Genomic DNA, 25,376 nt, shown 5'->3' on the forward strand with positions numbered 1-25,376 from the left:
GAAGTGAACGGACGTTCTACAGTGTCAGCAATCATCGAGGAACTGTTTTCAGTAAACTAGGTGACGAAACGTACAATCTGCTGAATAGTCCGGGAATAACAAAAGCTAGCGGTAGTTGGAAAAAATTTAAGATGAACACTTTTACGATTACTAAATGTCTATAAAATATACCTTATAAATTACAGACTTGATAATATTGCATTAGTCGATTCAATTCTTTCCTTCACCACTTTTTAGTTTTCTCTATTTTGGTCTTACAGCTAATTAAATGAAAAATGTTTTCATTAAGTATACAATTACATTAATCTTATTTATTTTTCAGGTAGTTGCGGAAAGAGGCGCTCAACTTCCCATTGGCTACGTGCAGTGCCAAAATGAAGACTATGCAGCACTAACCATTTGTAAGGGTAGCGCAAGCGATGTGATAAGATAAAATTGTAAAGATGGCTCACATTTATCAAATGTTGCTGCTTTGAGAGCTAATAAACTGGGGATTACAGATAAAAGCTCAAGAACTCATAATGTGGTAGCGAAATGTGGACAGGTCACCGCTCAAAAAGTTCTGCCTTCCCCGAGGGCTGTAGCAAGACACATCAAAGAAATGGCTGGCCAGATCAGGAGTGAGCTTATATCTGAGGTGAAAGAGGTTATATCTAAAAACCAATGTGCAATGACGTGCAACTTCTAGACTGATAGCTACCGAACTCATACGTCCTCCTGTATTGATGAATCAATGGATACATTGAGAAAAAAATTATATTCTGCTAACTACGAGATGGCCCCATGTGGCGAAGACTGGCGAAAATATTATTACAGAAATGTACGAATAGACGGCAGAACTGTCTATTATTGTCCCAGAACTGGAGAAAGTTACTTTCGTTATGTATCAGGGCGCTAACATTAAGAAAGCTCTAGAAACACACAAACGTTTCCCATGTGTGGTACGCTGTATCAGTACAAAAATGTTCAAATGTGTGTGAACTCCTAAGGGACCAAACTGCGTAGGTCATCGGTCCCTAGGCTTACACAGTACTTAAACTAACTTATGCTAACAAAAACACACACCCATACTCGAGGGAGGACTCGAACATCCGGTGGGAGTGGCCGCGTAGTCCGTGACATGACGCCTGTATCAGTACAGCACTATCGCACACCTTCAACGAAATATGTTGAGGAGATGATATTCCTGCCGTATATGAGTCCATCTTAGCCGTTCGTGAATTGGTGGGGTTCATAAAGAGGTCTGGGTCAGTCGCTAATTAGAGGAAACATTGCACCAGGACGTTGAAAATGGGTGGTAAGTATGTATGTTCTCCTAGAGTCATTTCGTACGCTAAAAGGCCAAACAGAGATCGTTATGCTTGAATCCAACAAATACGAAGCGATAAGGTCTTATTACAGTGCAACCATGGGAAACGTTGAGGAGTTTCTGTTGTTTTTCGAGGCGGCCACACACACTTTGGAAAGCGGAGAGGAGCTAATGCTACCATTTGTAGTGTCATCGATTCTCAAATTGTTAGATCATTGCCGAACTGTGGACGGCTCCCAAGCTATTACGCTGAACTCAGGATGCTACCACGGTACTGCTGAGTGAGAGGTATCAACTTTCTACCACAAACCCACCAATGGGAGAACCGGATGCCCTCACGTGAGGTATTCAAGAGGGTTGGCGAGGTAGCGGTCACAATAGCGGTCGCTCTCTTGCCTGCCAGCTCCCTTGCCTGCACGCGTCCACCAGACCTCCCTATTGAAGGCAAAATGCTTTCCCCTTACCACGTGCCGTTCACTCCGCAGCTGTAGCCAGTTTTCGTGAATATTGTGCACCAAAGACGTAATTCTTGGGAATAAAATCTATTTTTTTCTCTGAATTATAGCAGTTCTCATTTTACGTGTAGGAGAAACACCCTGGATACCCACCTGAGCTCCTGATATAATTCTGAAATGTACAAATTGGTGCCAGGAATGGGATCTTTTCCACCGCTCTATCCGAATCGATATTTTCCTGCCGATCCTACGTGCTGCCAACGACAGCGTCACCTAGCGTTCGCAGCCGCGGGCCGCTTAGCTGTTTGCACTAGAAGCGCCTTCAGGCGCTCCCAACAACGTGTTAGGCCGTGACGGCCCAATCAAGCATGCGAGCGCACTATAGGCTAGGCCCAAATTGAGACGCGTATAGCGCGTGTGGCGCGACGCAGCGCAGAGCGCGTTTTTGTAACGTCACAGGTTCAAATGGGACCGCGCAAATTGCGACGCGACGCGACTGGGACGCGACACGCGCCTGCGCCAGGTCACGCGGCGTTGTGGTTGAGGCACAGTTTCTCGTGCCGCGCGTCGCGCTTGCCTCGCTAGCACCGTGGGAAATTTGAGGCGGGGAGCGGAAAAGTAGCCCGGCCATATGCTCACATCGGAACGGCGCATATCAGCAGTGGTAGTATTGCCAATACGATAAATTTCGCCTTACTGTGTACTGAACTTTATTGCCTTTGGGTAGTGTTTAGTTTTTCGCCATTTAAACGCTCCAGCTTTCTTCGTTAGCACGTTATACTTTTCTGTTATTTATATCTGCATAGTTTTGTTTTGTTTTTCTTCTGTCAAGAAAAATGTATTCAGTGAACTGATGAGCCATTGGCCGCTGGAATTGCACCATATGCCTCCGTGATGTTTTCAGATCGCAAGAAGGGACAGAGGGTAGTGAATAGGGAAGCAAGGAATATTATAAAATCATGTGATTAAGAATCAAGGCAGCAAAGTAGAGCAAGGTTATATTCTCGCTGCCTAGTAAGCTAGCCTATCTGTACGATCTGTTACAGAAATTTAGAGAGGGATAATCTCCACAGGTGTGATCCCTTTGTGCTTGTGGTAAAAAGCGTCCAAGATGTGAAGTATAGAAGTTTCACTGTGATTACTCTGATATGGATGTAATAATGTAATACGACACACTGTACTACATGCATGTGAACAACATATTTCCACTGCAAGCTAGAAACAGTCGAAAAGCAGTCAAAAATAACAACGTTTTAATTGGTTCGCCGTGATGAGAAAAAGCATTTCAATTGTTGCATGGACATTATCAGCATTAATAAACTAATTATACAACAACAGGCTACACAAATGAAGAAAACGGTCGGTATTATTACGAAAGTAGGAATATCCTAAAAGAGTGTTATGATTAGATATATTTAATTTGTTGAAATCTGCTGCTGACAAAGGCAGATCTACTTTCATGACAACGTTTTTCGAACTCCATCTCACAAGGCACACATGGCTAGCTTGTGCATTCCTGTCGCACGCATTATCCTTCGCACATAAAAGAAAAAATTTCATGTTTATTTTCATACTAGGAAGCTCTTATTTCGCTAGCTGTCGATAACTCTTAAAAAATTAGTCAGTGGAGTGAAATAAATAAAAAAGTAGAAGTAGTAATATATCGCCATAGATAAGAAAGTTCCGTGTGTTTAATGTTGTGGCGTAACAAGACAGCTTCGCCACACTGAAGTAGCCGAAAGGCACGCGTTAATCTCACGTAGGCTAGAGAGAGGTCTGAAACAGGATACGTAATGAATGGTAGCAAGAAAAGTACATAGCTGCTATAATACTTAACTTTTAATCCATCAATTGTATACAGCATTCCTTGATGATACAAGTGAGACTCTATCTTAAAATGGTTAATGGCGCCTTGCTAGGTCGTAGCCATTGACTTAGCTGAAGGCTATTCTGTCTCTCGGCAAATGAGAGAAAGGCTTCGTCAGTATAGTCGCTAGCAATGTCGTCCGTACAACTGGGGCGAGTGCTATTCCGTATCTCGAGACCTGCCTTGTGGTGGCGCTCGGTCTGCGATCACACAGTGGCGACACGCGGGTCCGACATGTACTAAATGGACCGCGGCCGATTTAAAGTTACCACCTAGCATGTGTGGTGTCTGGCGGTGACACCACATTTAATAATTGGCAAAACACTCTCCTCCTTGTGTGCTATCATTCGCCAAACTTTCGTTTCGATGTCTCGAGCGGTTTAGGAGATACGAGAGATGTAGCGAGTACTTCATTCTCGCGGGCGTGAGATCGGAAGTGAGCGCGCTACATGGGATCCATTTTCTCGAGGTCGGAGGCAGATAGAGGTCTCCTCCCAAGTCTAAACAATAATTCAGCATGTTAGATAAATTTCATACGCAGCAACATATGGTGTAATACACACCAAACGCAAAATCATAGCGACCCCTAATTTTCGTTGCAAACTTTGAGTTTTGCGTAGTGTCTTACTAAAATGTGTACATCACAATAAGAATGTTCATTAGCGAGGTGATGGGCACTTCGTCACGAAGCTGACATATAACGCTACTAGTAAGGCAAAAATCATATATTTTCAGATAATAGTTTCTGTGAAATCGTTTGAGAAAGATAAGAGGTTGCGCGCGCTTCGGTTCAGTCAGCGCAGAGCGTCGCCAGTCGACGCGTGCGAAGTACGGTGTACGCGTCGCAATATGCGCTGGACCCGCACGACCCGTGCGGCACGTGCGTGTAGCGCTGTAGTGTCGTGTCACGTCACACGTGCTATACGCTTCTCAATTTACGCCTAGGCCGCGCGCCGCTACTTAGCATCCCACGCTGGGGCGAGCCGCCGGCAGTAGCGGAGTCGCCGCGGGCCGCGCCTGAACTTGCACTGCCGCTGGGTGCCGCCTCTCTCCGCCGCCTCCGTGTGATGTAAGCGTCGCTACAATGCATTCTGCTTACTAACGATATTTAGATGAGGAGCTATGTCCTCGTACTTGGTTCAAATGGCTCTGAGCCCTATGGGACTTAACATCTGAGGTCATCAGTACCCTAGAACTCCAATTATGAACGGCTCAAGTGACACCAATGGGTAATGATATTACAAAGTAAAAACTCAGACTTTTTACCGCCTGCCCCTAATGGATATTTCAAAATCAATTTTCGTTTTTAAATGAGAATTCAACCCTCCATTAGTTTTAAAACCCCCCTTTTAAGCAAAAATCATTAAATGTCGGTCGCCTTCCATATCCGTCAAAAGAAAAACTCTTTGAATTCTGAATTGGTCATTAAGAGTGATTAGTGTGAGCCTTTCCAACAGTCACAGACGCATAACAAGCTGTCATGGAAGAGGGAAGGAATTGTACATGGTAACGGGTGATAATGGTGAAAATTTTTTATTGTATTCTCCTTCCATCATTTAACTTAGCCTCAGGCAGTGGCGTGAGCAGTTACGTAAACTACTCCGCAGTACTTGAGGCCGGCTTCCGCGCTATTACGCCGAACTAGGGACGCCATCATGGTATTGCTGAGTGGGAGACGGCAACTTCCTTCCACAAGCCCGCCATGGGAGGACCAGGTGCCGTCACGTGAAGTACGCAAGAGGGTTGGCGAAATAGTGGCCTCAACAGCGGGTCGCGCCCTTACCTGCCAGCTTCCTTACACTCTGGACGCGTCCACCAGTCCTTCCTATTGAGGGCGAAATGATCTTTCCGTACCATGTGTGGTACACTCCGCGGCCGTAGTCAGTTTTCGTGAATGTTGTACCTCTTAGTTGTAGTTGTTGGGAATAAAACTCATTTTCCTCTAAATCCTAGTATTTCTCATTTTACGTACAGGAAAAACGCTCCGGATGCCCACCTGAGCTCCTGATACCAACGTGACATGTACACTACATCAAATAATGTACCTCTTACGAGTTAAGCAACGTATTGCAAGAGAGTGCGTTGGCGGCAAACATTTTTAGCTTCTAGAACTGATTTGCTTAAATGGTAGAGCTGATTATAATTAAATACAGCGAAGAACCAATTCGATTAAACCAGCCTCCAATTTTAAAGAAAAACTGCATTCAGATTGGTTCAATTGTTTCGCAGCTAAGATTCCAAAGATAGACTTACGGACAGATAAAGGCGTCCAAGTTAAAACACCCCCCGTTTTACCTTGGGGGCTAACAAGCTAATAGGTTCAGCTGACTGCGTAGTTGGTGCTCAATTCACTATTACAAGTAATAGATATTCCAGTACCTCCGAAGATACATTTTGTTAGGTCATAGCATCTGTTTTCAAATTTGTTCTCTCACATCCCCATTTTAAAAGAAAAAATTCTGTCAGCAAATGAAGAAACAGTTTAGAAAAATAGAGGTACCGTCTCAAATATTTTCGCACTCTTTAAGGGCTAGCTATTTTTTATGCTAACCCTGATCTTTATAAAGTAAACAAACTTTATCAATTTATCACAACAGATGAAAAAATAGTGAAATATATCGCAGCTAAATAGATAAGATAAATCAGTCACAAGGAAAATCAGGGAAAAACGAACCTCGTCGACGACAAATGTCTTTAGTCGTAATTTTATGTTACATCGTACTGTTTCACAAACGTCATTATTGAGGTTAAACACAAGAACCAGTATGACAGGTTGTATCAGTTCTGTTTGTGTCTCTCGATATACCGGGTGATAAAAGTCAGTATAAATTTGAAAACTGAATAAATCACGGAATAATGTAGATAGAGAGGTACAAATTGACACACATGCTTGGAATGACATGGGGTTTTATTAGAACCAAAAAAAATACAAAAGTTCAAAAAATGTCCGACAGATGGCGCTTCTTCTGATCAGAACAGCAATAATTATCATACCAAAGTAAGACAAAGCAAAGATGATGTTATTTACAGGAAATGCTCAATATGTCCAACATCATTCCTCAACAACAGCTGTAGTCGAGGAATAATGTTGTGAACAGTACTGTAAAGCATGTCCGGAGTTATTGTGAGGCATTGGCGTCGGATGTTGTCTTTCAGCATCCCTAGAGATGTCGGTCGATGACGATACACTTGCGACTTCAAGGAAACTCCAAGGCCAATAATCGCAGGGACTGAGGTCTGGGGACCTGGGAGGCCAAACATGACGAAAGTGGCGGCTGAGCACACGATCATCACCCCCCCCCCCCCCCCAGGGGGTCCACAACTCTTTTGTGGACACGTGCGTAGCGAGCACGGGACCCCGAGCTAATGTGGCCCTCCTTCCTTTCCGGGCTGCATACCTTCCCTTCCCTTTCCGCATCCCTCCCCGTCCCCCATCTTCACCCCCCCCCCCCCTCACCTCTGGCTCTTTCCTTCCCTTTCTCCCCCTCTGGGAGTATGGTTTGTGCCTACGTCCGGAGACGGACGCTCGAAACTGTTCCAAATTCCTTGCTTTTACACTTGCAAGTCCTCGTCCATCCTCTGTCCTTCTCTTTTCCTTCCCTCTTTTCCTTCCCTCTTTTCCTTCCCTCTTTTCCTTCCCTCTTTTCCTTCCCTCTTTTCCTTCCCTCTTTTCCTTCCCTCTTTTCCTTCCCTCTTTTCCTTCCCTCTTTTCCTTCCCTCTTTTCCTTCCCTCTTTTCCTTCCCTCTTTTCCTTCCCTCTTTTCCTTCCCTCTTTTCCTTCCCTCTTTTCCTTCCCTCTTTTCCTTCCCTCTTTTCCTTCCCTCTTTTCCTTCCCTCTTTTCCTTCCCTCTTCTCCTTGCCCTTTTCTCCGCTGCGGCGTTTGAGACCCCCTTTCCTTTCCTTTCCCTTTCTCTTTTTTCCTCCCTGTGCGTGTCTGAAGGCCGACCCACGCACTTCCATGCGTAGCCGGTGACGGGGTAACGCGTAATTCCCCGCCCCGGGTAGACAGGTAGGACACGTACGTACCCCCTGGTAAAGGCCAGGCCCAGGGAGGGGTGATTACCCGAGCTGATACCTTCCGAAAGTGCCGATTGGTCCCTCCGTCCGTTTGTCGGGAGGTGTGACCTGAGGTGTGAACAATCACCTCCCACAAGGGAGGAGCGCGCCATCGGAGACGCCGGTAATCATGGGGGATTCTTCCGCAATGGTTTCCTCACCTTCCACTATGTCTGCTCACAAACTTAAGTTCACTGAGTCTCAGCCACAGACGGTTCTTCCATCGTTGCCACAGTTCCTTGTTGTTTCTCGGTCTGACGAAGGTCACGACTTTTCCACGGTCAACCCTTTCATTATTCAGAAAGGTGTCGACGCAATAGCGGGTCCTGTAAAGTCTTGTTCCAGATTACGGAATGGCACCCTGTTGTTAGAAACACACAGTGCCCTCCAGGCTCAAAAATTGCTGCGTACTTCTCTGCTCCACACCTTCCCTGTCCGGGTGGAACCGCACCGTACCTTAAATTCCTCGCGTGGAGTCGTTTATACACGCTCCCTCGATGGATTGTCTGACGAAGAAATTCAGCACTATCTGTCTGACCAGGGCGTCACGGCTGTTCATCGGGTTATGAAAAGGGTTGACTCGAACATCATTCCAACCCGCACTGTCTTCTTGACATTTGACAAAGTTCAACTCCCATCAAAAATCAAAGCAGGCTATGAGATAATTTCCGTTCGCCCTTATGTCCCAAACCCTACGCGTTGCTATCGATGTCAGCGGTTCAATCACACCAGCCAGTCCTCTTCCAATCCGGCCAAATGTGTTACGTGTGGCAAGGATGCCCATGAGGGTGCTTGTCCACCTCCATCCCCTCGCTGCATCAACTGTATGGGTGACCACGCTGCTTCCTCTCGAGATTGCCCCGTTTTTAAGGACGAAAAGCTGATCCAGGAAATAAGAGTGAAGGAAAAGGTGTCGACCTTTGCTGCTCGAAAGTTACTCGCCAGTCGACAGCCCACCGTGCCTCAGAAAGGAAAATACAGCACTGTCCTTGCTTCTCCTCGGCCAACAAAGGAGGCGGCCACGCAGACTTGCGACCTCACATTTAGTACCACGGTCGTCAGATCGGCCAGCGCAAAGATCGCCCGTTCAACCTCACCTCTTTCGCCTGCCCACTCTATGGCTCACCCTTCGTCGGGTTCTGCTAAATCTCGAGCCCAAAAGTCAGACGCCAAGTCTTCGAAAAAAGAGCATTCTCGTGAAGAGTTTTTACGTACTGCAACTTCACAACCATCGGTTCCTCCTTCATCTAAACATACCTCCAAGAAGGCTACGAAGAAACACAGTTCCTCTCCTTCTCCGCCAAGGCGTGTCCCATCTACAGCACCACCTGGCGGAAATCGCCCTCGGCCATCTTCTGTGTCGCCGAGGCGCACTGCTGGTGGCCGGTCAACTGGCCGATCGTTGGTGGCAGGAGCTGCTCCTGACCAACCTATGGATCAGGATCTTCTGCCTTCGACTGAATGCCATTCCATGCTGTCGGTCGCAAGCTCTGAGCAGTCGTTGAGTTGACAGCACCCTTGGTCACGTTCCTCCATTTTCTGTTCACCCTATGTCCATTATCCACTGGAATATCCGTGGCATTCGCGCCAATCGGGAGGAATTGTCGATCCTCTTACGATCCTACTCGCCGGTCATCTTCTGTCTTCAGGAAACAAAGCTGCGGCCCCATGACCGCTTTGTTCTCCCTCATTTTCAGTCCGTCCGATATGACCTCCCCTCTGTTGAAGGCACTCCAGCCCATGGAGGACTCATGATTCTGCTCCATGATACTCTCCATTATCACCCAATCCCCTTAAACACTTCCTTCCAAGCTGTCGCCGTCCGTCTTTCCCTTTCTGGATACACGTTCTCTCTTTGTACGGTATACATTCCTTCGTCTACACCAATGGCACGAGCTGATCTCCTTCATCTTCTTGATCAGCTTCCACCCCCCTATTTGCTGGTTGGGGACTTCAATGCCCACCACCCGCTTTGGGGATCTCCACATCCTTGTCCACGTGGCTCACTATTGCTAGACGTCTTCCACCAAGCGGATCTAGTCTGCCTCAACACTGGGGTCCCCACATTTTTGTCTGCCTCCACGGCAAATTTATCCCATTTGGACCTTGCGGTCGGTACTGTTCCGCTAGCTCGGCGCTTCGAATGGTTCGCCCTTGATGATACACACTCGAGTGACCACTTTCCATGTGTTCTTCGACTGCAGCCTCAACTGCCATATATGCGCTCGCGACGCTGGAAGTTTGCCCAAGCCGATTGGACACTTTTTTCGTCTCTAGCGACATTCGATGACCGTCGCTTTCCCAGCGTCGACGATGAGGTCACACATTTTACCGACGTTATTCTCACAGCTGCGGAACGTTCAATACCACGCACCTCCGAATTGCCCCGGCGCCCTCCAGTTCCTTGGTGGAACGAGGCATGCCGTGACGCAATACGTGAGCGGCGACGTGCTCTTCGCATTTTCCGTCACCATCCAACTTTGGCCAACTGTATCCGATATAAGCAGCTCCGTGCGCGATGCCGTCGCGTCATCCGCGATAGCAAGAAGGCAAGCTGGAAATTCTTTATTAGCTCATTTAACACCTTCACTCCCTCCTCGGAAGTTTGGAGTCGGCTTCGACGGTTCTCAGGCGCGCCTAGTTTCTCCCCGGTCTCTGGGCTCACTGTCGCGCATGATACCTTAGTGGACTCCGTCGCAATTTCTAACTCATTGGGTCAGCACTTTGCTGAGATTTCGAGCTCTTCAAATTACCCGCCAGCGTTTCTCCCGAAGAAACGTGCAGCGGAAGTGCGACATCTTGCTTTCTCCTCTCAAAATCGCGAAAGCTACAATACTGTTTTCTCCATGCGCGAACTCCAACATGCACTCTCTTCTTCTCGCTCCTCCGCCCCAGGACCGGATGGTATCCATGTCCAAATGTTGCTGCATTTATCAACCCATAGCCTGCGTTACCTCCTTCGCCTTTATAATCGAATTTGGACCGACAGTACCTTTCCCAGGCGATGGCGGGAAGCTATTGTCGTTCCCGTTCCGAAACCTGGAAAGGACAAACATCTCCCCTCTAGCTATCGCCCCATTTCTCTCACGAGTAGTGTCTGTAAGGTTTTGGAGCGTATGGTGAATTACCGTTTAGCTTGGTGGCTGGAGTCCCGCAGTCTTTTAACACCAGCCCAATGCGGATTCCGAAAGCATCGTTCTGCCGTTGACCATCTTGTTGCTCTCTCCACTTATATCATGAACAATTTTCTCCGGAAACGCCAAACGGTAGCAATATTTTTTGATCTGGAGAGAGCATACGATACCTGTTGGAGGACAGGCATCCTCCGCACACTGTTCTCTTGGGGCTTTAGAGGCCGGCTGCCCCTTTTTCTTCGCGAATTTATGGCAGAGCGCACATTTAGGGTGCGGGTGAACACTACTCTCTCCCGTACTTTCTCCCAAGAAAACGGGGTACCCCAGGGCTCCGTGCTGAGTGTTGTACTGTTTGTCATCGCCATTAATCCAATTATGGATTGTCTCCTTCCTGATGTCTCGGGCTCCCTCTTTGTGGACGATTTTGCGATCTACTACAGCTCTCAACGGACCAGCCTTCTTGAAAGACGTCTTCAAGGATGTCTCGATCGCCTCCACTCGTGGAGCATCGAAACCGGCTTCCGTTTCTCACCCAGTAAGACCGTTTGTGTTAATTTTTGGCGACGTAAGGAGTTCCTTCCGCCCTCCTTACATCTAGGTCCTGTCAACCTTCCGTTTTCCGACGTCGCTAAATTCTTGGGTCTTATGTTTGACAGAAAACTGTGCTGGTCCTCCCACGTTTCCTATCTTTCGGCTCGCTGTCTGCGTTCCCTTAACACCCTCCGTGTCCTGAATGGTACCTCTTGGGGAGCGGACCGAGTGGTCCTTCTCCGCCTCTATCCTGCCTTAGTGCGCTCGAAATTGGATTATGGAAGCATAGTCTACTCCTCTGCTCGGCCGTCTATTCTTCGGCGTCTCGACTCTATCCACCACCGTGGATTACGTTTAGTGTCTGGAGCTTTTTACACCAGCCCTGTGGAAAGCCTTTATGCTGAGACTGCTGAACCTCCGCTGTCCAATCGGCGGGCAGTCCTTCTGAGTCGTTACGCTAGCCATCTGTCTTCCATGCCTGCTAATCCAGCCCATGACCTTTTTTTCGACGCCTCCTTTGATGTCGGGTATGCAGGCCGCTCCTCCTCCCTACTACCCCCGGGAGTCCGCTTCCGTCAACTGCTCCATTCTCTTTCCTTCCGCTTTCCTAAAACCTTCTTGACAACTTGGGGTACAGCACCGCCTTGGCTCCGTCCCCGAATCGACTTGCTCAGAGACCTATGTCAATTTCCCAAGGATGGTACCCCTACACTTGTTTACCGTCGGGCATTTGCTGCTCTATGTGCACAAATGACGGAAGCCACATTTATTTACACCGATGGCTCGAAAACATCGTTAGGTATAGGGAGTGCCTATATTGTTGGCGACACCCCAAATCACTTTCGGCTTCCCGACCAGTGTACGGTTTATACTGCGGAGCTTTACGCTGTTCTCCAGGCTGTCCGCTACATCCGCCGCCATCAGCGGATACAGTACGTAATCTGCTCAGATTCTCTCAGCTCTCTCCTAAGTCTCCAAGCTCTTTACCCTGTGCACCCTCTGGTCCACCGGATTCAGGACTGTCTGCGCTTGCTCCACCTGGGGGGCGTCTCAGTGGCGTTCCTCTGGCTCCCGGGACACGCTGGTATCTGTGGAAATGAGGCGGCCGATATAGCGGCCAAGGCTGCACTCTCTCTTCCTCGGCCAGCTATTCAGTCTCTTCCGTTTACCGATCTACGGAGCGGTTTATGTCGCCAAGTTGCTCGTTTATGGCATGCGCATTGGTCAACACTTCCCCACAATAAATTGCGGGAAGTGAAAGCCCTTCCTTGCGCTTGGACCTCTTCCTCCCGAACGCGTCGTCGGGAGGAGGTAATTTTAGCTCGACTCCGGATAGGGCACTGTTTTTTTAGTCATCGACATCTTTTAAGCGGTGATCCTCCCCCACTCTGTCCCCACTGCTCTCAGCTGTGGACGGTCAGACACCTTTTAATTGAATGCCCCTATTTTAATCCGTTACGCTCCCGTCTACAGCTATCGCCTGATCTATCGTCGCTTTTAGCAGATGACACGCGCTCAGCTGACCGCGTTCTACGGTTTATTAGTGACAGTGAAATGACGTCAGTCATTTGAAGCTTTTTTCTTGGGGGACAACCAACCCCTTTCTATAGTGGATTTTTAAGCATTCCTTCTGCCTTTAGTTTCTCAAATTTTATGACTTTGTTCCCATTGCTGCTGATTTTAAATTTCGTTTTTTTTCCTGTTTTCAACGTCACGGGCTGGGCGCTAATGACCATAGAAGTTTTGCGCCCTAAAACCACAAAAAAAAAAAATCACCAAACGACGCGCGCAAGAGATATTTCACGCGTCTAGCAATACTTTGTTTTTTTTTTTGGTTCTAATAAAACCCCATGTCATTCCAAGCAGGTGTGTCAATTTTTACCTCTCTATCTACATTATTCCGTGGTTTATTAAGTTTTCAAATTTGTACTGACTTTTTGATCACCCGGTATTTCTTACTAAATTAAAGATGTTCTCTAATAAGCAGATAGGATTTCACAAAGTGCTAGCATACTAGTGTAGGAGTGCGTCGTACAGGCTGTGCTGAGACCGGTCCTGCGAACTGCTGTCAGGGATGTGCGCCAGCCGGGACAGCTGAGTGGCCTCACTTCAAAGACAGTGCGAGAGAGCGGTAGTCTCGCTGGGCGCTCCCGCTGCCGATAACGAGCGGGAGTGAGGCAACGTTTGACGGCCTCTAGTGCCCGGCACTCTGCCCAATGGTCGCTAGGTACTGATGTGATAACGACTGTTTCTAACAACCGATTCACCATTTGATTATTTTTTTCATTTAGTCGGTTTTTTCAGTCGAATGAAACAACCGAATGAAACTGTCTCTGCGACCACGTCAGCTATATGAATGTTTTTCACTCATTCTCCAGGTTTGAGTGGTTTCACTTCATGTGAGAGAACCAAATGATAAAAGTCTCTGACGGTTATGTCAGATATACAGTCTGTTACAAAACGATACCGACAAACTTCAAAGGGTTGTAGAGGGTGTCTTGAGAAACAAATTGAGGATAGGAACCCGTGTCCAGGAGCGTCAGTCAACGACGCTACAAAGCGTTGCAGTTAAGGGCACAGAGATCTGCCTGAATGTTGTTTTCAAGCGGTTTCCCTACACTCGTCTAGGCGAATGCTGAACGGGGTTAACCATGCATGATATGTTAGTAAATGATGACAAATACTTTTCGTGGCAAAAGTACTTTTGAAAAGCGGCAATATACGTTTAAAATGCAAGTGATTAAGCCACCGAACAATTTGAAAAATATATCTTATATTCTGTCTGTTCAAATCACATCAGCATTTTCCGAAAGAGAAAAAGAGAATTGCAGTTCATGGATGCAGACCAGCAGAAAGTGTGTGTGTGTGTGTGTGTGTGTGTGTGTGTGTGTGTGTGTGTGTGTGTGTGTGTGTGTGTTTGTGTCTGTGCGTGAGAGAGAGAGAGAGAGAGAGAGAGAGAGAGAGAGAGAGAGAGAGAGAGAGAGAGAGAGTCCATAAATTGAATTTAAAAAGTAATTGTTCATTTTTAACCATAAATTTAGAGTGTAACATCAGTTATGACACTATTAAAACCAAACAAAAGCTGATATTTAATGCTAGAAGTACGAAAATGTAAGGAAATAAATACTTACATTGTGAAAAGACTTAAGTTTTTGAAATATATTTTCCATTTATCTGTTATGGAAGTGAGATACGATATTTGTCGGTAGAAATGTTGGCCACTCTAGTCATGGATTCATGTACAACCAGAAAGGCTGAACAAGCATGTAAGCGAAATCATTCAAACTCTCTAAAATCTTCAGTGTTTTTCGATATACAGGAGAAAAATAACTCGTGTCCAAAACCATCATCCACCAAAGCAGCGCAGCATCGTAAACGTAGGAGAGAAGGCCTGTCTACGCAGCACCAAACTCCATCTTCTCCACTGGCAATCGTTGTAATCAGTCGCGATCACTGAATAACAAACAACATTGCGAGACGTTCCGCCTACGGTCCATCAGCGTACGAAACATGTTTGCTGTCGAGTGAGAGAACTGGGCGACTATAGCTCTGCAGGTGTCATTGAATGAATTTCCGGTCACCAGTCCCTATCCTCAATTTGTTCCTCAAGACACCCTCTACTACCCCTTGAAGTTTGTTGGTATCGTTTAGTAACACCCTGTGTGAATATTTTCACTCTCCGGGATTGAATGATTTCACTTACATGTTTCTTCAGCCTTTTCGGTTTGTTGAAGCAAATAAATGTGACCCGGAGAACAGAGGTCCAGGATACAAAGAAACACAGCAGACGGAAGGAAATACAGTACTAACCTGCCTATAACAGATGCTGAAAGTGACAACAATTCATCTCTTGACACTTTTGAGTTCTGGTCAGCGATACACCTGGAACTTGAGGGCTCCCCACACGGAGTACTCTCGCACTGACAGATCAGGTCACCTGGGTGGCCAGCTAGGGCCGCGACCAAACCGACCTCTGCTAACAACTCTATCAGGCCTGAAGATTGAGTAAATGTGCTCGAAGGTTCGGCTGGCTGTATGGGCAGTTGCTCCGTCCTGTGGAAGGTGGTCACTTTGGAGATCTGCTATAGTCAGGTTAGTACTGTATTGCCGAGGGGGTAGTCGCGTGGCCTGAGGCGCTTTGACACGGTTCGCGCGGCGCCTTCCGTCGGAGGTTCGAGTCCTCCCTCGGGCATGGGTGTGTGTGTTGTCCTTAGCGTAAGTAAGTATAAGTATTGTGTAAGTCTAGGGACCGATGACCTCAGCAGATTGATCCCCCCCTCCCAAAAAAAAAGGTACTGTATTCCATTTCCTCTGCTGTATTTCCTTGTACACTGCAACTTTGTTCTCTTGGCCACTTTCATTTGTCCCACCCTGTCCATGAGCTCATGACTAGAGCAGCCAACATTTTTACACGCAAATAACATATCTTACTCCCTTAACAGGTAAATAGAAAGTATATTTCCAAAACTGAACTATTTTCACAATTTATGTAGTTATTTACTTGAATTTTTTATACTTCGGGCATTAAAAATCTGGTTTTGGTTGGTTTTTATAATTTAATAACTGCTGCTACGTTCAAAATTGAAGTTAAATAATTACTTTTTAACTTCAATTTATGGACGCTCTCTTTTTCTCTCTCTCTTTCTGCTGCTTTGCACCCATCGACGCAAAAATTCTACCAGCTGAATCGATTTTTCCAGTGTGTTGTTGCTATAGACTGGTTTCACTCAAAAGAATGAATAAATAATTCAATCGACGTTTAAAACTAAAATCGAATGCGCCGATTACTTTCCAATAACCGGCTGAATCGGCTGTTTTCATTCCATTGTTTTCATCACTACCGTTGGAGGGGACTCGACCTCATATTGGCCCATGCGTTACTTGATTTCAGTCACTGGACTGTTCTGTGTTGGATAAGCTCAAAGATGAAGCCTAACCACAATTTCAGACGACCCAGGAGGACTTAAATTATAGCATTGTTTCATCACGTTAAACATAATATTTAGTCTTTCGAGGAGTGTTTCTCACCGGCGATTATGAATATCTGTTGCATTACATGACTGCTATTTCGAGCAGTTGATGGAATAGATGGAATTTTATGGAGGTGTTTATGACAGTTTTATTTTGTAATTATCTTTTTCTGGTGCTGCTAATCTTTTAATTTTACAGTTTAAGAATGTATCTCTAAATTTAACTCCTGTTAATATTTGTTCCAGCGGAGCTATTATTTATCATACTTTATAGCTTAGCTTCCTGTTTTACAAATCCATTTTATTTCTGACATTCATCTTTATTTCAGTGCTCTGATAGAAACAAACACACCACTCTTGCTGTAGTTAACTGGAGAATCGTTCTTTGATGTCGCTTTCTTTGCCTTCCAGTCGATGTCGAGGTTCAGTGAGACGTAGTGAACTGACATTACTATGAGTTACCTATTAAAATTTTGTCAACTTCTCCGGATTTGTAGTTGGACTCGCGTGGCTGCATTAGACTTTTCGCAGACTATGCAGTTATCTACACTGTCCAGTCACGTTAGTGTAACTAGTCCCTACGTTAGACACCAATGTGTAATAACCACTCACAGATGGCAGATGGGTTCAAAATCGTTCAAATGGCTCTGAGCACCATGGGACTTAACATCTGAGGTCATCAGTCCCCTAGAACTTAGAACTACTTAAACCTAACTAACCTAAGGACATCACACACTTACATGCCCGAGGCAGGATTCGAACCTGCGGCCGTAGCGGTCGCGCGGTTCGGCAGATGGGAGCACCACTGGTGGAGGGTACATAAAACATGTCGGGGGACAGCAGCCACAGTTGTAATACGGAAACGGAGTTACCTAACATTGAGAAGGACATGATCATTGGCTTTCGGGCTAAGGGTGGAAGCGTTTCTGAAACGGTTGAGAGTTGGCAATACGCTCTTAGGATCTAAAGGTTGGCTACAGAGCGCATACACAATCTCTGGAATCTAAGATATTGTTGTCGCGCTTCGCAGCGGACGGAGTAAGTAGTGTGGTAGTTTGGAAGCCAGGGTAGGGGCCCGCCTGCTGTGGTGAGCACGTGTGCTGGGCGACGGGTCGTCGCCGAGCTGCCGTACTGCCGTGTCCGCCAGCAGCGACACAGGATTTGGTATTGAGTTGATATTTTTTATAATTTGCAGCGCTTATTAATTTAAAGAAAAGGGTTTGTGTGTGTACGAAGCAGCAGACGGTAATTTTGATAATGATAGTGTAACAACGACGACGCTGTACTATTGTACATATAAGTAATTTTCTTTTCATCTGATTTTTCGATAAACTTGTGTAATTGATGTTCTGATTTCATTTCTTTTTTTGTTTCATGCCATTGTGTTAAGAAAACTGTAAACAAGTTTCATTGTTTATGTCAAATGTCAAGTAATATTGTGATTGAATTGAAATGTAACAAATGTTGAGACTGTTGTAAGATGTTTAAAATTGTAACTGTGGATCTGGTCCATACATAGGCAATGTGTTAGGATATGTAGAATGCAAAACCTCGGGTGAATACCCGGCCTGTCAGGGAGCGGTAAAAGGTGGATGGCAGGTGAGCGCGGGAAAATGCACGCGAGCACTGTACGGCACAACGGGCTCAGCAGTTGTAGTTGGAGTTTGGCATTGGTCTGAGCAACACCTTCTGGAGCGAGGAGGCTCTCCTGGAAGACGTAGTTTCACTGAGCCTCGGGTATGCTGTTCCAACGCCCACACAGCATGGCAAAATTCCATAGGCACTAAATGGAAAAGTATTGCGACGCTAAGAAGGATTAAAGTGCCGATACGTCAAGAGCCATAGCTGTGGTTGTATGTGTGCTCTGTGCCTCGCCATCTCGCCGCTCTCCAACCGCCGCATCGATAAAAGCAGGTTGAAACTTTTAGTACTGTATTCGTATGGACCATAGAGTGAACTGTTCAATAATAACCTAAATTTTACCAGAACTTTCCCCTCATTTAATTACCCTCACAGCTAACCTAGACAGGGTCCTTTCCAAATGTTGTGCAATCAGAGTGTCCCGAAATGAAAAATTAAATTTTGTGTTAATAATAATTACTTGCACACCTAGTTATGTTAGAATGGTGTGTAAAGAACTGTTTTGTTAATGAATGAGGAAGGTCTAACGAAGTTGAAAGGTAACTTTAATATTGATATAGTAATGAAGTTTAATTATTTCGAGACAGATATAAAGGTATTTAAATGAGAAGTAAATAAGATAAAAAGAGTAGTACCTCATATACTGGGAAACTTGAACGCATGATAATTTCAGTAATCAATTTTTTAATATAGTGATCATAACAGTTTCAGGTCCCCCCCCCCTTTATTCATTTGAATTCTGAAGTGTTCCACATTGGTTTGACCAGCAAATGTTAAAGTCAATATATAAGTCAAAATTTATCAGTGTTTTATCTTTATCAAAACTGACATTTTGTGTGTGACTCGAATGTGATATTTCTAGGGTAACCTATGCCCGATTTTAATCAGATCAATAGACAGTACGAAGTTTTGTAGTATACATTATAGTGTAGTGTTATGTATTCATGGTTTTTCCATATCAGTACAGAACATGAAACTATCAGTTCAATAGATTTTCTGGTTCTAAAATTTTACTATATTATACAGTGTTACTACGTGTTGTTGTGCATGAATATACATCAACTTGTACCGGGAAGAAACTCAGTTAATGCCTATTTAGGCTGACGACCGTATTATTATCAAATTGGTAGCATCTTCAGTGTTGCTTTTGGTACATACTGACGTGTAATTGCATTTTGAACTTACTTGATGGATCACTGTTATTACAGAGTGGGTGTAAGTCCGATTTGCCACCATTCAGGTACACGCGGTCAATATCTATACGAAAATACTGTCTCGTAAGGTGAACCCTCTCACTTACCATAGTACAGGCTTTAATGAGTATTGTGTGCCCCACGCGCACGTTACAATAGGAGTTGAATTCTTAAGGGAAACCATTGTTAGGCGAATAGATGAAGTATTGATTTTTGTCATTGATTTGTTTCGTAACTGTCAGGTAATTGTGTCACTATGTATTTAATTGAGAAGTATTTCAGTCTGTCTCAAGAGTTTGATTAATTTGTAATATTGCTTTAATGCCACTGGAGGCAGATTTACATACGAAGCGATTGTTCAAAGAGCTTCTAGCGTTTTGCTAATTGAATGAGAAAGAATTACTTTCCGAATATAGTTTTGAAAAAAAAGGAATTACGTGTTTGGGTTATTTATCGAGTTTAGAGTTGACCAAACTCTTTCTCTTGAATTATATGTAGTTGCAGTAAGCAGCAGCAGCCGCAGCAACAGCAGGAGCCGCCATACAGAACATGCATTACACTCAGCATGAATAATAAGTTTTTTTATGTTTTCATTAAATCATGGAATGCAGCAGATCAAGCAATGGCAGCAGAAAGACCAAGTAAGTTATCTGTTGCGCACAGGACTAATTTAGAAAAAAAAGAAATAAAGTTTAGGCGATCTCTGTAATAGTAAAATTAACAAGAGTACAAGCACGAGATTTTCAGAAGAAAACACGAGATAAGAAGATAGAGCTCGCAACTTTCACGGTTAAGTCTGTTAACTGTTCGCGTGCCGTCGTGATTGAAGTTTACTGTGCATGGCAAAATGGCGCTATCCAAACCCGATGCCGAGGCAACTGTGATGCGCCATGTGATTCGTACGGACAAATAGACGTGCAACTGTTGAGCAACTGGCCGCTCAGATGAACCAAGGGGCTACCAACAATGTCTCCTCGACTACCGTTCAGCGAACAATGCTGCGTATGGGCCTCCGCAGCAGGCACCAGGATCACGATCCAATGCTGACTTCCGTTCATCAGCGACGAAGGCTGGAATTCCCACGCAAATACCGCAATTGGACGTCCGCTGACTAGCGACAGGTAGCCTTTTCAGATGAATCACGTTTCATGCTCCACGAACAGATGGCCGTTGTTGTGTACGGCCCTGCAATAAACGTCGGAAGGCTCCAGGCTGGAGGAGGAAAAATTTGGAAATTCGTGGTAAGCTCTTATGGGACCAAACTGCGGAGGTCATCGGTCCCTAAGCCTACGCACTACTTAATCTAACTTAAACTAACTTACGCAAAGGACAACACACACACACACACACACACACACACACACACACACACACACACACACACACACACACACATGCCGAGACTGCGCGGCAACCCCACGCGGCTTGCTGGAGGAGGGAGAGTCGCGGTCTGGGAAATCTTTTCGTGGAATCCCAATCATCCTGAAAGGCATAATGCATCGGCACAAGTATATATCTATCCTTGGAGACCATGTACACCCCTGCATGCAGTTTGTTTTTACCTCGGCACGATGGCATCTACCACCAGGACAATGCCACGTGTAACACAGCTCACAGTGTATATGCGTGGTTTGAAGAGCACCAGGATGAGCTTACTGTACTCCCCCTAGCTCTCAACCGCGAATCCTAACGTGGCTGGCAACGGTAGTGGAGTCGGTATGACTCTACATCCAGGTCGGTTCCTTCCATAGCCTCACTGTCTCTTTCCCCGTACGTTTCGCTGCTCTCCGTGTTGCAAAAGGTGGTTTTTTCAGACTTTCAACAGGTGATCACATTAATATGACTGGACCTTGTATGATAATGTACTGTCTGAAAAACAGCACAAATAGTCAGTAGGATCTTAATCAGATCTAAAGTGGTGCAAAGACTGGTAATTTTCTTTAAGTGTACAGAAATTTAAAATTTTGCACTTTGCAAAACGAAATAACGTAGTAACCTGTGACTACAAAGCCAACGAGTTACAGTTGGAATCAATCAACTCATACAAATATCTGGGCGTAACAACTTGTAGGGCTATGAAATGGGACGATAACGTAGGTACAGTCGTAGGTAAAGCAGATTACAGACTTCGACTCATTCGTAGAGTACTAAGGGAATGCAATTAGTCGACAAAAGAGATTTCTCAAAAAACATTCGTGTGGCATATCCTACCATATTGCTCAAGTGGGTAGGCCCTATACCAAACAGGAGTAACCGAGGATATTGAACATATACAAAGCAGGGCAGTATGAATCGTCACGGTTTGTGTGAGCCATAGGAGGGCGTCACAGAGATGCTCAGAAAACTAAACTGGTAAGAGCTTAAAGAGAGACACAAAATATCCGCAGAAAGCCTGTTTACGACGTTCTGATTTGACTGGCTAATAAAAGAATATACTTCATTCCCTTACGCGTACCTACAGTAAGGAGCGCAGAGACAAAAAATTAGACAAATTACAGCGCACACAGAGCCTTTTAAGCAATCATTCTTCCTGCAGTGTCCGCCGTAGGCGGTACACAAATAAACAGCCCGGGGATAAACAAACGAATAAGCTTATCTGAATAGAGAAACACAGTTCAACTTTATAATGACAAATATTGGGAATCATGAAACACGCTAAACTCCTTTATTACGCACAGACAGTCTTTCGACCCTTGGAAGGAGAAAACAAAGCTTTATATTCCTAATTATCTTAGAAAGGAAAACACCATTATGAATTACAAAAAACAAATACTAAAAAAAAGTTGCATGGAACGAGATTCGATCCAGCGACCTTCAGATTACGAACCCGAGCGCTTACCGCTGCACCACCACGCTGTAGAAAATTACTACTCGTAGAGAGTATTTCACCGCAACGGTTTCTTTTAACTGTCGATTTTCTCGACAACGGCTGAGAAGTGAATCTTGGTGCTTTGCCACATTACACCTCTTGCCATGAGCTTTCATTATGCGCAGTATGAATCGAATCTGAATTTCACAATTGGCGGCCTCCCCTTGTAAGCCTTGGCGCTAAAATGTAGGAAAACAACTCTGATCATAAGTTCTTATCACACTTCAGATAAACGCTGTCAATGTAAAATTTTGTGTTATTTAGAAAAATAACAAGATCTGTTCAAAGTTCACAGCATATTTAGAATAATGACCAAGTCCGAATCTAAATTTCAACCAGCGAGAACGCACAGCAGGCAGTTACAGAAATACGACGGTTGTCCAGAACGGAAGTTCCGATCGGTCGCGAATTGGAAACCACAGTGAAAATCAGAAACGTTTTATTTGCAACAGATAGGTAAAACTTCCACCTACTTCTCTACATAGTCGCCGCTCCAACTTCGCGTGTTGTCGTAGTGTTGTATCAACTTTCTAATATCCTCGTCATAGAAAGCAGCCGCCTGTGCTTTCGGCCACTTATCTGCACTAGTCTGCAGCTCGTCTATGGAAAAATTTTGTCTTCATAGCCAGCGGTTCTTGTGAGCAGAGATGAGACTCAAGGAGAGCCAATTACGGACTGTTTTGTGGGTGATCAAACACTTCTCATCGGAAACGCTGCAGGAGCGTCTTCATTGCCCCTGCAGTGTGCGGCCGAGGATTGGCATGAAGAAGGAACTGCTCGACAGTTGTGTTATGTGGGCTGCATGATACAGGCGAAATCTCTAACCAGGCCCTCATACTTGGCGGCAAACGCTATTCCTTACGCATCTTTACGTGCTCACTGTTCACTCAGAACTGAAAAGAGCGACGCGGCACGATCGACGGGCATACTAGAGACACAGCCCAATACATCTCTGCAAAGCTTTACCGGATTTTCCCAGTGGTTTCCATTTCGCGACTGATCGGAACCTACTTTCTGAACAACTCTCGTATTACTAAATCAAGAAACAGTCTTCCTGTCGGTCCACGTTCTCAGTAGGGAGGGCAAGCTGTAGAATCCAGGGCGAGGAGACCGGCTCCGACGGCGATTGCAGTGTAGCGACGACCCCGGAGTGAGCTCCTGATTGTGGAAATGCAATAAGCGTTCGGCGCCAGGCCCAGGAAGCTTGCTCGGCGGTAACTCGCTGCCCAGCGCCCGTGCATCGCCCTAAATACAGCCTTCGGTAGCAGGATACACTCAGGCTTGCTTCCTGTCACGTGGCTGGCGTAAGAAAGAGATCCGTGGCACCAGTAACCTCTGCTGCAACTTTGATCGCCGTTGGTGGTCGAGCGTGCCGCCGTAGCTTCCCAATATCTTCCGCAAGAAATCAGGCTGTCTGCCTAAATAGCACTTCCCGCGCTCCATACGTGATTGGTACGGGAAGAAACCCCAATAAATGGTGCAACGGGAAGTACCAGCTGCCATGGATGCTACACTACGTCTGCAGAGCGTTGTGACGTAGTGCCTGGAGCACCTCATAATCCGGAAGCGATTGCTTGTATGAGAAGACACACGTTTCCACCAGACAGAATTGATCGCTTCTGATCATCAGATTGCTAAGTTGTAACTATTTTAAATCTTCCAAAAGCCTTTATCTGACTTCTGATAGCGGAACAACGTTGAATTCGTCTCTGTGAGATCTACGGTATCGGCAGCAGGTATTAGTATTATTCCATTTGAAAAAGACAAGCAGATACCAATATTTCTGTAATTAGGTCTAATATAATTATGACAAGAAGGTATACGTCATTTCGTGGTGCGTTTCTTACAATTCATCTTAAACTGAATAACTTCAAAGTTAATTATTGCAGCAGTGTGAAAATAAACGTGGCCGAGCTACCCATATGAGCACGTAACCTTTGTGTAAGTGATTCATGACTTCACAGTGAAAATAATGAAAACTGTAAACGCTTTTTACAATAGTTCTTGAATCATGGATAATGTCTTGTTTTCATTATTTTAAAATGTAAATTCTGTCTGTGCTTGTTATTGTATAAATAGTAACGCTGACTTACAGTGGACAGAGTGTATTAATTCTGCATTCATTGTAAAATTCATGAATGATGTGAAGTATATTTTATCTGAAAAATAGATAAAACATTCCTTCTTCTCTTTTCTTATTTAACCTGATTTAAACTCCCGCACCCAAGCGAACTCCTTGAAATAAAAATTAAAAGTTAAAATGTTTTAACAGTTTAATGAATAAAAAGTCTGATTGATAGAATAATATGGAAGGGTATTATCATCAGCATGTTGTTCCACAGTCGACGAAAACCTATATCAATTCAACGTGTACTCGAGTCTCTACGAATGACCGTACTAACTATGTTACATTTCCTACACACCGCTGCAAGATGAGACATTAAAAATCCAATACCTGAACCAGTAAATCTGTGGGACATGTGAAACCTGGAAAAGTAAGGAATATGAAGAGAGGTGGAAACGCTCTGTAAGCTTGAACTGACGTAGAATCGTTTGTTGAAACCTGCAGAGCATGAAGGACTCAGGGTAAATAAGTTGAGACATGATGAAGAGAACTACCTGTCCACCACGGTTGCCAATTTAGCTTAACGAAAATGGCTGCATTTCATTTTCCCGCCATTTTCATCGTAACGTAGGATAGGTATGCCAGTTCTGCGGTCTTGATTTCTTCCCACCACTTTACCTTAGCACCAGCTGTTGCCATCATCTGGGATCTTCCCGTCATTTGTAAGGCAAATAACACCATCCTGTGGCTGCAGCTCCACTGAAATTGCCATGATCGGTCGTAAAAATGAGAATTACTGTATCAAAGTCCGAAATATTATAACTGGCGGCGTACTGAGTCACCAACTGCCCTCGACAGTTGATTCTTACAGTGGCGGTTCCCCCATAATCGAGGTACTTCTGTACGACCTTGATTCCGTTGCACGCGAGAAGCCCAGAGCCTGCCTCAGCTCGGAAATGGGGCGATTCGTGAGTCGCGCTTCCATCATTTGGCCGCATCAAATGAGCTGATACTGGTCGCCTGGCCCGCCCCGTGCGTGGTCAGGACTAGGTCTGACGACATCCCAGTCACATTGTAACCTCCCCCTCACTTATAGACCTTAATGACAGCGAAAAATTAAACCGCGTGTACCTAATGGAAATTTGGTAAAAGCAATCGTCACCGAAGTTAATTTGTCGGTAAAGAGGGAGGAAAGGGTTACATCTAAATGAAAGGAAAAATGCAAATGAAATTGGTGGAAATTAATTTTGAGAAAAGGGTAAAATTAATAAAGAAAGTAAATGTGC

This window comes from Schistocerca serialis, chromosome 3, assembly GCF_023864345.2.
Source record: "Schistocerca serialis cubense isolate TAMUIC-IGC-003099 chromosome 3, iqSchSeri2.2, whole genome shotgun sequence".
Lineage (NCBI taxonomy): Eukaryota > Metazoa > Arthropoda > Insecta > Orthoptera > Acrididae > Schistocerca > Schistocerca serialis.